Raw genomic sequence first — 13,830 nt, 5'->3', positions numbered from 1 at the left:
AGGATGACTACTTCAGAAACTATAACAGAATTGTTCTTGCCACATGAAGGATGTGTTACATGTAAACATGTGACTGTGCTGTTTCCTCCTTTCTGTAACCTCTCCCTCCATTCCTGAATGGTTCTAGGAGGGTAATAATAGGATGCTGTTGTGCTGAAGGCCATAAATAAGCAGTTCCCCATAATGTTGTATATGTTTCCTCACAAACATCTTAGACACTTCCATGCAGTGACCAATCACATTATCTCATCAAATACTGTATACATCTCAGGGATACTTGTATATAATCCAAAAGTCATAGTTTTGTCCCACAATTATTTTTTATGGGATGAAATTTTTTCTATCTTTTTCTTTTCGTGCCACTCACAGAGCAAATGAAATCCAAGCTGCCAACATGTAACAAAGCACTCTCTTCTTTTAAAATATGACCGTGGGTGGTTTGTCCATAAGGCCACTTTTGTCTTTGCTCTCTGAATGGGGGGTGTGGTACCATAGAGGAAAAAATCATGCTACTAAACAGCATTAGACAAATCTCATTCACTAACTGTTCATGGAGCATAAATGATGCTGGAGGTGACTGGGTGCAACCCAGATTAAACTAAAGATAAATGACTTTGCATGGGCAGGATTAGATTGATAGGGATGTCCTTGGGTCCCCGTACTGTCTTTGATCTGTTCTACCCTCTTCTTACTTCCTTCACCCTGGACTAATATTTCTTGAGGCTCTTGATGTCACTTCACTTCCTACTTTTTTCCCCCCTTGACCTCTCTTGGAGAGCAGACATTTTGCCTTTGTTCATGAGAGATAGGGGCAGCTATGATTCCCAGCATCTCTCCTTTAGTTAGCTAGAACTAGGATCAAAATGGTCTTTTGTTATTTTCCTAGCACAAAGATGTGAATATGATTTTCCCCCAGTGGGGAAAGTATTCTAACGATTCTGATATTTGGGGGCTAAAATGCAACTGCTGCTTGCTTTGATAACAGGTAGGGCATAGGACTTTCCTTACCTACTTTGTTTGAGAGATGATGGGAATATGCTAAGTATGCAGAATAATGTTAACGCTCCAGTCCATTTGGAAGGACCCTGACATTAAAATCTAAATGAAAAATGAACAATTATTCTAGTAAGTGTGGTATGTTGTTCAGATGCGACTGTCTCCTTTTTGTGCCTGTGCGCTCGTGCTACAAGAAAATGTAGGTGTGTCTCTGCAAATATAGGCTAGGTCAGAACTTGGAGAAGTTACTTTTTTGGATCACAGCTTCCCAAACTCCGCAGATAACATCCCCAGTTAAAAGAAAAGAAGGTGTAATAGACCACATTCTAGAACTGAGGAAGAATGGAACTAGAATTGCTGTCTTTTCCTAGTTATGTTTCTGTGCCTTTAGCAGCTGCATTACACCTTCCAGGTAAATCTTCTGGTGCTTCCATCCTTAATTATCATGCAGCTATGCAAACCCCTTTATAGAACTGAAAAGGTGAGAAAACTGTGAATATGGAAAGGAATAGAACTTCTGGATCCCTGTTGGTAATGATGGAAATATCCTTACTTGAAGAACTGACCCAAAACTCTTTGCTGCCTGAGGTAAATGTTAGTGTGTCCCTTCCCCCTATACATATAGAAGTCAAATGAACTAGCAGTATTGAATCTTACTTCAGTTCTGGTGAAAAAGATGGCATATGAAACAACAGGTAAGTTTAGGTGGCTTGAGAGAAGCCATCTGACATATACAATGCTTGTCTTTCAACTGTAGGGAACAGCCAGGGTCTGCCTTTGCTGCCCCTCAGCATCTGCTGCCTGAAGTGGTCCTCTTACTGTGTATAAGGACTGAGCTAATCTTGCTTGTGTGACACCAGGGAAAAGCTAGGTTGAGAATCAAAGCACCTCAAACTGCTGCTATGGAGCTACACTATTCTAAAGTAGTGTATGATTCTGAAAGAAAATATTAGAATTCCAGAACATAGAACATGCATGATCACACAAAGCTAGATTCTCAAAAACATTTTCGACATCTACTTTGAAAAGCAAATAAAATTTGCAACAAAAGGTAAGAACAAATTGCCCTAGACTATGATTACGAAGTTATGTGTGCTAATCTAGCTTCCTCTTCTTAGAATGTCTGGTTTCTTGGCTTGTCCTTGTTTTTGTTCCTCTTTACTCCTCTACCAAGAATGACCTCATAATGGCCAATTCAGAGGAAAACAGTGCTCACAAATACAGTATCTCCAACTGTGCTGTTACCATTGTTCTTACGGATTAGTTGCTTGCCGCAGTTCTTCTTCTTCTTCTTCCCACTCTTACGCCGCTTATGCTGCCGAGCCCCTGAGCTCCTAGATCGACAGGCACAGCGTTTTCTGTGTCTTGCCATCTTTGGCTGGGATTTGTGCTAAATTCCCCAATTAAAGGGCTCCATCTGTTGACTGGGCTGAGGTAGCCTGTTCCTCCCGATGGTCTTTGGGCTTCTAAAGGGACATGCTAGGCTAATGCAGTTTTTAAGGCTCAGGGTTTTGTGATGTAACAAGGGATGTGGCTGCTATCCTCTCTGTCATCACCTGAGGGCACTGGCTGGTAAGTATAAGCTCATGTTGAAATGGTCATTTATATTATACGTATTGATTATAAGCCTTATAATGTTAAAGGTGCATCCTTCTTATGAGGCTCATTTAAATTTTGATGCATCAGAAATTTGATATACGTGATATTTACATTTAGAAGATAGACTTATCATTCATCAATTATCACTCAGTTCTCTTCCTCTTTTTGCTTTTACTTTCTCAGCAATAGACAGCTTAATGCAAACCCTGGATTATATGTTTTACTTCTTATTGCTTCTTCATAAACTTTACAATATAGTGAGCTGCTACCATTTAAAAATATCCTGTATGAATTGAAAATGCAGTAGTTTGGATGGGTGTGTATGAAATCTGATGTAAAGTGTTACAAATTGATGTTTGGTATTTACCCCCTGGCACGCCCCTTCATTATTTTATTACAAGGGAACATATATTAACTATGTATAAACACTTTTGGACACAGTGTTCAATGGCCAGCCTCATTAAGTTGTGAGTTAATGGCTGTATTACCTTGTAGTGAAAACCATCTAAGAGCATTATTGGCATTTTCTAACCTAATTAGTAAGGGTGGGTTCAGAGGATTATTAGCTGATTGCCTCACAAGACATGTTTTTGCAGTCACTTTTGTCATGGGAATTGACTTTCACCCTTATTGCGAAAAGATTGCTTCTACATTTCCTTGTATGTTGGGACTGTGAAATGACTGACTTAATAAGGACGGAATCTCCTTTATTAAGATCACCATCAAATATACTGCACTATGTCCTCTTTCCAACTCAAGTAAGACAGGAGATCAGAGGCAGTGTTTCTTTTTCTTCGTCATCTACTTCCTCAACAGCAGTAACTCATTTCTGATACAACTTCCCAGGCAGGGTTGCCAAACTGAGCACGACTTTATTCTACAATATTTAGAATCAGAGGTGGGGCGTACACTTTGTAATGTCCTGGGGTGGGGCAGTGATTGGGAACTATTTTTGGATCAGCTAGGTGTAGAAATGGGCATGAAAGAAACTGCCATGCCCTCAGGCGGGAAGTGAAGCACTATAGCTCGGCTCCATCACAATACCACCCCAGTGTGTCATGGTTGCCCACAGTGGCAGAGGGGCTCTATGTAAGGCCCCACTGCTCCCACAAGCAGACAGCACAGCTCCACACGGCTGCTTACTACTGCAGACAGGCATTTGGGAAACAGACAGTTCTGGAAAATTGAGCGGAATAGGAATAGGGGTGAGGCCTTCTCAAGGTGGAATGAGCACAGAATTTGCCAGTGTTGATGCTCCATGCGTTAAGTTGCCTCACTGCATTTAAAGGAAGGATAAACAGTCTGAGAATACATATGTATAAAGGATTTCTGAACCATTGCTGTAGTGTGTCTTATAGGTTTGTCTGATCAGCAGCTTCTTCTTTGCTGGGGTTTCAGGGTTCTGCACCACTTCCTAGATGAATACCTACAACACACAGGTGGTCAGCGGACCTAGTCCTGTTTGGGATTATACCCTTAATACATATGAATTTCAGTGTGCTGAAACAGGTTTGTGTCAGATACATGAGCCCTGATGTCAACGAGAAATGGGGAAGACCCAGACACTCATGCTTTAAAGACATTCTAACACAATGAAATCAAAATTTTCTCTACCCCAGCATCAGTCAAGCTGAGATTTGTCTATGTCTGGAGAACTGTGGAAACAAAGTAATTATGTGAAACTTCAGCTGGTGCCCAAAGGCCTGGCAACTCTTGCATCTAGGGACAATCGTCCTAATGGCTCACACAAAGCCATTTTTCACAGGAATTTACTGAACACATACATGAGAATTTTTTATGCTTGATTTTGCAGCAAATGACACTCCTTTTTAAACTCAAAGATGTAAATTACCCACAGCCAATCATTTCATTTAACACCTGAGGCAGAAGAAGCACCCCTCAGCCTTTCTGGTAGAATAAACACTGAAGATGGGAAATTAAATAATAAACAATTTCCTGCCAGATTATGACACCTAGAATCTGTTGCCTAAGGTGGATGTGGTTGCCTCCCTCTATTTAGTTGTAGGACTGGCCCTGAACACCCAGGTGATGAACTATATTGCATCAGGCTTGTCTTTTATAGTATGTCTACAGCAGAACTTTCAGCGTTACTTTTTGGACTGCAGCTCTCAGAATCCCAGAGAATCCCAGAGTCAGCAAGGTTTTATTGAGTGGGGGGTCCTGGAAACTGTAGTCCAAAAATAAAAAAGTTGATAATGTTTCCATAATATATAAATGTGATTGAGAGAGAACAACACAAGCTGCAGTGAGGAGACAGACAATGGTTTCTTGGTAATATCTACTGGATGCTGGATGGATAGTCAGTGGATTACGGATTGGCAGTTCAATTCCCCACTATGGCTCCTGTGAATAGAGCCAGCCTGTGTGGCCTTGGGCAAGCTGCACAGTCCCAGGGTGACCCCAGAAGAAGAGAATGGTAAATCACTCTACTGTACCTAGAAAACTCTGGATAGGGGTAAGTCAGAACTGACTTAATGGCATATGATTATTATTATTATTAACACATTGGTGTTCACTAATTCACTTTTCCAAGGAGTCTTCTCTTCTCATGAGATGGCCAAAGAAGAGAAGACTCCTTGGAAAAGACCTTGATGTTGGGAAAGTGTGAAGGCAAAAGGAGAAGGGGTCGACAGAGGATGAGATGGTTGGACAGTGTCAATGAAGCAACCAACATGAATTTGACACAACTACGGGAGGCAATGGAAGACAGGAGGGCCTGGCACGCGCTGGTCCATGGGGTCACAAAGAGTCGGACATGACTAAACGACTAAATGACGACAACGTTCACTAAACATGAATGAATTTCATAGCCAGTCTTTATTGCAACTGTCGGTGTCACTGAAACTATGCATTAATGTTTGTACAGCCCAGTCATTCATTCTTGTACCATTGCACACCATGCAGGAAAAGGTCATAGAAACACTTCCTTCTTAATTAAGTGGTGTGATAGAAACCCTATCTAATCTGCTTGGTAACAGGGAAGCAAGGAGATTGGCTAGGTGGCGCATGAGGACAGCTTATCCTGAAACTTGAAGGAGGAGTTTGCTGGAAGGCTGAAGAAAGAGAAGAGGAGAAGAAAAGTAGAACAGAAGAAAGAGAGTGTGTTGTTGGGCTGTTGAGTTGTAACTGAAGAAGAGGCTTAGAACTGTTTTCCAGGTTTTTGTAATTTTTGTTCCCAAGTTGATGTTATTTTGCAATAAAGAGAATATCATTTGTCACTCTTTAACCACTGGGTCTGGTGTGGTTAATGGCTGATGTCAGACTTTTAAAGGGAAAGCTATTTTAAAAAGGGACAAGCTTAGGTTGGGGCTGTTCATAAGTGGTAATTAGTGTATTATGTGGTCTTTTGTTTGTCATGTCCTATTACGTAATCTATGCAGTTAGCAGTTAACAGAAGTAAAAGCTCTGTTAATGCTCTCAGAGGAAAATTATGTAAAACAATGCAAAGCATGTAGTTAGTAAGTAACACAAATGATTTGTGCATTTCAAATTATGTGCTTATTCCATTGCTTGATATAGAATGCATTTTCTAGGATAATCAGAGTGCCATATGTGGATCTGACCAGTCTAGAATTTTAAATCATTGATCAATTCACAGGATCATTCTTGGTTTCATTTCTAAAAAATGTTGCATGTTTAATACTGAAACAAAGTCTGTTAGTTCACTGTTTAGTTCTGCTCTATTTCTTGCAGAATTTGAAAGTTACTTTTTTGGGTGTTCGGTCCATGAACTATGCTGGCTGGGAGATTATGGTCATTGTAGTCCAAACTCTAGTAACTACCGGTACTTAAGGCCACTAAGGTACTAAATAGTGGATGGAATCCTGTTGTGCAATTATGCAAAAAGCATTCCATTTGGAAGCAAAGAGATGTAAGTTAAGAAATCTCCATAGCCATTATCTTTTGCATTCCAACTCATGTGACTTGGCATGCAACAGATAATGACTACATGGATCTCTTGATTTAGAGCAATTCACTTCCAAAGGTATGCCTTTTGCTTAAAGATGTAACAGAATTTACTTTACAGAAAAAGTACTGGTAAGTCTTTTTCTCTCCTATTGATGTGACTGTATGGGAGAAACACAAAGTCACATGAAACCTCTGATGGTGTCAAGACGATGGCCTTTCACAGAGACAGAGGTGGTATTACAGGATTGTTTTTGGTTATGCAACACTACTGATTCTGTTCTGCACAGGTCTCTGGCCAAAATGATTTTAGCAATTCAGGCACAGAACTTGATCACTTCCAGTAATGCAATGAGCACAAAAAAGGTGAAAATGAATTTATTAATAAATTTCATTTTCACAGTAGTTTACTTAATTGTTTAACAACTGCAATGAAAACATCCTCCTGGAAGCAGGAGGAGACAAGACATGGTTTCATCTGTGGACATACTCTCAACAAGGAGACAAGTTACAAAGAAAAGAAAAATAATGCCCCTCATTGCCTCTTCTTGTTTCCTCCCACTTTCACACTCCCACTTTTTTAAATAAGCGATGCAGTGCATCTGTACTCCCTTAATGCAGTCAAAAAAATTAACCCTCTGTCCCTCTAGGGATCAGAAGAAGTATTCAATTTGCCTACAGTGGTACCTCGACTTAAGAACTTAGTCTGTATTGGGACTGCGTTCTTAAGTTGAAACGGTCTTAAGTTGAAGCACCATTTCCCAAAGAAATGCTTTGAAAACCGATGAATGCGTTCCGAGGGAAGAAAAAAAGGCAAAAAGGCAGGGGAAAAGGGCTGGAAATTCAAATTTCCCACCCTTTCCCCCTGCCTTTTTGCCTTTGGAGGTCTCAAAGGGCTTCCTCCGATGTCGGGGGAAAGCCCTTAGAGACCTCCAAAGGCGCTGATTGCCCCGTTCGCAAAAATTGGCATCGACTTGCGAACGGAGCCTCGACCTCCGAAGGCAAAAAGGCAGGGGAAAGGGGCGAGAAATTTGAATTTCCCACCCTTTCCCCCTGCCTTTTTTCATTCATAGGTCGAGGCTCCGTTCGCAAATCGATGCCAATTTCTGCGAATGGATCAGTTCGCAAGTCAAAATATTTGTAGGTAGGGGCGTTCATAAGTCGAGGTCTCATTGTACACACACACACACACACACACACACACACACACACACACACACACACACACACACACACACACACACACACATACATACATACATACATACATACATGTTTCCTGTAACCATTATGTAAACAGAACCCACTTTACTACCACTGAAAAACAGAAACGCATCAACCAAAAAAGAAAGCAGAAGACACTAGTTTGCATTCATATTGCATATGAAAGCAAATTAAGGAATCACTGTACAGTGGACCCTTGACTTACAGACGGCTTGACTTACAGACTTTTTGAGTTACAGACTTCTCTGGCCGCAAAATTTAGGTTTGACTTGCAGACTGAGATTTGATTTACAGACCAGAAAAAAACCAAAATGGAACAAAAACGGCCTGTTACGGGATTAATCGGTTTTCAATGCACTGTAGGTCAATGGAGACTTGACTTACAGACTTTTTGACTTGAGAACCGCCTTCCAATACGGATTAAGTTCTCAAGTCAAGACCCCACTGTAATACAAGAAGAAAGACTGTGGCCAGATGCCTTAGTGCCTGCTTAGTCTAAGTCCAGTGCTGCCCATTGATGGACAGTTTGAAGGTCCCAGCTCTTCCTTCCCATGGATCAAAGAGAGAAAGTCCTTCAAACAGGCATTTTTCTCTGACCGGGTCACCTTCAGATTTGTTCGACTATGGCATGCATCGCCCCATGCATGCCATAGTCCAATATGAAGGCAGAAGCAGTCGAACACACCTGTGGTTAGTAACAGACCAGAAGACATGGAAAGAGAAGGCTGTCCTTTCTATAAAGTAGGACATGTGTCCTCCTAAACTGGGCAGGGAAACTACCTCACTAAGAGGAAGGATTAAACACAGGAGGGGTCAATTAGCCTTTGAGAGAATGGTTCTAATGTTTCAGTTGAGGACTAAGCCTTTGAAATCTGGCAGTGGCATCTGTATTCCTCTGGTCAATCTAATCTTTGGCTTGCACAAAGGACAATATTATAGTTCAGGAGATGCCCCTGGTGAAATCCTGGAAAAATATCTAAGAGCTGTGTGAGATCTTGGAGATCAACAGATGTATTGCAGCAAGAACTTTGATGGAAACATGGCCCATGTCCTCAGCTGCATTGACTGAATGTACTTGAGGAAGTGGCTGTGGGTCCACAAGAAAGCCCATAGTGTAATAAAACTTTTAGCATGAATGTCAAATAAACTTAAAGGAAAATGCATATTTCCTACACTTACAACCTTTCCTTCGAAGCATGGAAATCCTTCAAATCTTGAAGAATTGAGGAGCCAGACAAGCAAATACAGCATGCATCCACTTCTTGATGCTTCATTACAGAATAAACAAAACATATTTTCAAAATGCAGATTGAGGCAAGCTCAAGTTAAGATAAATATACAAGACTTTACCTCTGAAGGGAGCAGCTTCACTTCTGATTATATGATAATTGTATGATCTAGTTCTACCTCTCAAGGTGCCACACAACGTTTTTGTTGTGTGGCACCTTGTTGCAAAAATAAATAAATAAATAAATAACACCATTATCCCAGTTGGATAGTGCAAATTGAGAATTGTGCACCTTTAAATGAAATTTTAAAAGAATTAAAGCTTGTGAAGGCTTCTTTTTCTCAGTGAGACTTACGCATGAATTTTGTTGCACTGGCTAGCTTATTTTTCTTCAAGTCTAAAAGGATTTAGTGCTGTCACTTTGTAGATTTTATTCCTTTCATTGCTCTCGACAGAAAAGGGCTGATGAAGTCAAAGGGAATAGTTTAGTGAGATGACAGCTCCAATTATGAATGCTTAGGAGTCGTTTCAATGTGCTCACTTCTATTACCTTATTTCCTATCAATGACTGCATTGAAACCACTCACCTCATTTTTCAAGTCAACATTTCTTCAAGCAAAAGGTTTAACTTAGAATAACTGATGCTTCACAATCTCCCTCTCTCTGACATCAGGGAAAAATTCATCAGCAGTTTCAGAGTATTTGAATGAGTTCTCAAAAACTTTCCTCCTCCTCTTTACTTTTCCCCTATGAGAGCATATCTGTGCAAATCATGTGAATGACTGGTATTCGTTAATTTTTGTTAATTCTCAAATACAACTAGCTTTAGATTTTTTTTTTAAATCAAAGAGTATGCGTATTTTCCCTAAGTACTGTTTCAACAGGTTAGAAATGTTGTTGATAGAGCTTATTTTCCTAAGAGTAGTAATTGCCCCTTTTCAGACCTCAACACTGTTGGCAATTTAGTTGCCTTTGGAAAAACCAACAATACGTGTGAGCCTCTGAGGGAACTCAGTGTTAAAAGAATGATTCAGATAATTCTCTGTACCAAAGCGATTGGGCAATAGCTGAGGGGGCTATAGGCTCCCCCTTCCTGCTTTAGAACTCATAGGCTCCAATCCTATGTGCCCTGCAACATAGAAAAGGGTGCCAGGGTAGTGCTTTTCAGGAAGAGGAACAAAAGGCTATGCTATGTGAACTGGCTTAATCTGAATGGGCGGTAGACCAAGTTGTTTCCAAAGGAAAACATATGGATAAAATTATGTTGCACATTGTCAAACCCTATTTTAAATATTAACACAAAAAGTGTCATACTTAACAGGACATTTGAGTTCACATTTGATGAACATTTCACATTTGACTTTTCAAATTTGGCCTGTTCTTCTGGCACCAAATGACCCAAAAAGTCTAGGGACTTGAATACACTACAATTCATCTAGCTGTTTGAGCTGCAGTTGTCACAGTCCTGGGTTATTTTTTTCAATTTACTACTTGATGTATAGCTTACCGTAAGATTTTATGGTCCTTTTGCATGGCCATCCATTGCATTTTATTTGGCCACTGGGGTCAACTCAATATGAGCTGTAGTGATTCAACTCATATTGCTTTGTTTTGGGTTCAGGAATGTCTGATTGTCACTATTGGTCCTAAGGGCTGGTGGCAGGTGTGTGATGTCAATAGGGATGTCTTCAGTGGGGTGGGGTATGGTAGTACAGCAGGGACTAGTGAACACCTCTTGTCTATTCTCAGAGGGATTTCTTTCCCTCCTAATTTTTAAAATGGTTCTACCGCCTAGAGTGGTCAAAATGACTGGATAGGCGGGGTATAAATAGAATAAATAAAATAAATGTGACACTACATCAGATAAGCGGAATGTTCATAATGGCCTTGGTAAATTCTTTTGTGTAGGGATAGTAGCGGCCATGTCCTTTTAGGTCAGCATGGGGAGAGGGAGGCAGAGAGACTAGTAGAGGGGTCAACTGGATCTTTGTCTTATATATTTTTACTACTACTACTACTGCTGCTGCTGCTGCTGCTGCTGCTACTACTACTACTACTACTACTACTACTACTACTACTACTACTACTACTACTGTAAAGGAAAGAATCTTTGGAGGAGAAGGAACCTGCAAAGAGGTTTTAATTGTCACATATATGAACTCTCCCATGATCATGCTATGTTCTTCTCATTTCAATCAACCTGACTACATCAGATGAGAGAGTATTATTTGTCACATCCACCCACTTCTCTCTCTTTTTCAAACACATGCACAGGACTTGGAAATCAAAGTGTTTCCTTCTCCTTCTGATCTCCTCCCCTCCTTTCATCAAGTCATTGAGAAAACAAAAACATTCTGGCATATCCGGACAAGCCATCCTTCTCCACAATCCTGAATCCCTGTTTAAAGAGAAGAGCAAGTAGGTGTATGAGCATGCGCACATACACAAACAACAGAGGGCACTCCGAACTCATCCTGACTCTTATTCATATAATATTTCTGGGAGGCTGTGATCTAGTTGAAAATTTTAGTGTTTAGAAGGTGTGGTGTGGACTCTTGCCATGGGATAATCAAACATATCTGTGAGCATGTTCATAGTGATTTCATCAGTGGAAACTGCCTATGGTGTGGTATAGAAAACTCTCAAGCCCCTCAAAGAAACTCCAGGCAATCTCTCTGTGAATTTGAGCCCCATGAAAATGCTGCTCCTGGGGCCCAGGTAGATACCACTACTACTTACAATATTTTAATCAAAAACTTCAGTGTCACTATATCTATGAATAGAACTGTGTATGCGTTAAAGATTTGCTAACCAACATGTGAACATCAAATTCCATGTTTCTAAAATGAGACACATCCCATTTGTGATAACTGGATGTCTGCTTAAATTTGCTTGTGAGGATGGTTAACTTTTGTTAATTGAAATGAGAATAGCTTGAAGCAGATTTTGAACTGTGTTGCCTTCACTGGTGTCACTGAGCTCGCTCAATCATATGTCCTTTTCTTAAAAATTAACAAGGGTCAAAAATAGACTGAACCCATGATTTCTTCTGGGATTTCTCTGTTTATGAAAATATGTAGTGCATGCAGGTGATATTTGCTTCATTTCACATCTTCCGCTTTACTCTAATGCTTTGCTTCATTCTTGCAAAATAATGGGTTCAGAAAAATATTGTTGGTTACTAGATCAGACTGGAAAATGCTGCCACACTTGTCTGATCAGACCTCACCCCAATTCTTGAGCCCCATGAGTGTGCAAAAGAGATGCTTCTCCTTGTTGATTATCAAGACCATTTGTTAGTGGCATAAGTAGGTCAGTACCCTCTCACTTTTCTTTCTCTTTTCTCAGTGAACACTCTAGAATTCTGTTTGACATTCCGGATGTCATAGATGTCATTGAGCATATGTCTTTATCTGACTGGATTTGGATCTGCCATCATTTTATTTTTATTTTAATGAGGAAACTAATATAAATCTGCAATATGTTAAGAATTTCCAGAGAACACAAAAACAGCACCTTTTTCATAAGGTGGCTCCATTTTACTTTACTGATAGACAAAAAAAAAATCAAAGTTTTTATTTTAGAAGGAATCATGAGGCTAGTTAGCAAAGACATACAGTTGAGAAAGAAAGATGGATAATGTGCAGTCCAGATGTTTGAGATGGCAACTCTCATCTGCTCCCATCAGCATGACCAGTGCTCAAGGATCATGGGAGTTTTAGTCTAAAACACTTGCTTGCTTGTGCTCTGGGACTTCAAATAACCACAATAAAACCAGCATCCTTCCCTTGTTCCTTAAGCTCAGAGCAACTGAACAGGACAGTCTGGCTGAGCTTCCTTCATATCCTTTTTTCCCCACAAAAAGCAGAAAGTCTGGCATACAGAGGAATAGCAGAAAGGCAAAAATGTAAAGAGGAGAGTTGCTACTGATTTAGCTCAGAAACATGATTCTGGGATTGTGGGGAGCTAGGCATGGGTTCATTGAAAAAAGAAACATTACACCTTCTGTTTCATTGTCACAGCCCATTAAGAGAGAACCAGATCCAATCTGATCCTGTGCTAAATCAGCAGCAATTCCAGGCAAATTTTCCATGTCACTGACTGTACTGTAAAGTGACTCTGGATTTTAGCAACTGTTGAATATTGTAACTCATTATTAAAACTTACTTCTATCTTACTGAACCACAAATCTGTTTCCAACTCCACATAATTCAATGTCTATTTATAAATCTGTTTTCACTCTCAGACCTGCTCTGCGAGATGAAGAAATCAAAGGAAACCAATCTGAGTGGCACGTCTGTTTAAAATCATCTTGTGCACGCTTCTATTTGTTGTGTGAGGAACCACTGCATATATTCAGGATAATTTAATGTGTGAAGTGAGGTGTGACAGGGAACAGGCTGCAAATTCTGTTTTACAAAGACCTAATAGGAAAAGACAGTTAAAATTCAAGTTCGTTTTAACCTGCCTCTGGTTTTTATCATGGTGCAGTGCTGCGTTGTCGGAGATTTTCTGTTGTATTTTCCTATATGAGGATTGTCTTAAAATAGTCTAATAGAATATTGCAGGTTATACATGGCTTTGAATAATTGTGTAGGAGGTGTCAATAAAGTACTGCCTAAATTCTGATCTTAAATTTGGATAATGTGAATCATCTACTATTACAATCCTTTAAAAGAAAAAAACAAACCAACCCTATATTTAGGCTAAAGTTTGCAATAGTCTTATGGTTTATCTGTATATTAGAGGCAAGTTCTCCAACAACAGTTTTACCTACAATAAACCTGTCCTCAAAATATTTTGAGTCTTTAATATTTAGGTGATGAACTGCCATTATTTTGGCTATGATGGCTGAG

General features: G+C 39.9%; 2 long non-coding RNA genes across 2 annotated transcripts in view; one reads left to right on the top strand and one right to left on the bottom strand.

Annotated features, from left to right (window-relative positions):
* Nucleotides 1–13,830, bottom strand: part of LOC110089166 (uncharacterized) — a 28,537-nt gene that overhangs the window by 7,728 nt on the left and 6,979 nt on the right. The gene's annotated exons all lie outside the window — the stretch shown is intronic.
* LOC140706949 (uncharacterized) lies at nt 8–7,048 on the top strand. Its single transcript, XR_012086912.2, has 2 exons — nt 8–2,568; nt 5,595–7,048. It is a non-coding gene; the product is annotated as an uncharacterized LOC140706949 (long non-coding RNA).

The sequence above is a fragment of the Pogona vitticeps genome, chromosome 4, assembly GCF_051106095.1.
Source record: "Pogona vitticeps strain Pit_001003342236 chromosome 4, PviZW2.1, whole genome shotgun sequence".
In the NCBI taxonomy this organism is placed as follows: Eukaryota; Metazoa; Chordata; class Lepidosauria; order Squamata; family Agamidae; genus Pogona; species Pogona vitticeps.
Note: the sequence above shows the minus strand (reverse complement) of the source record. Positions and strands in the feature narration are given on the sequence as shown.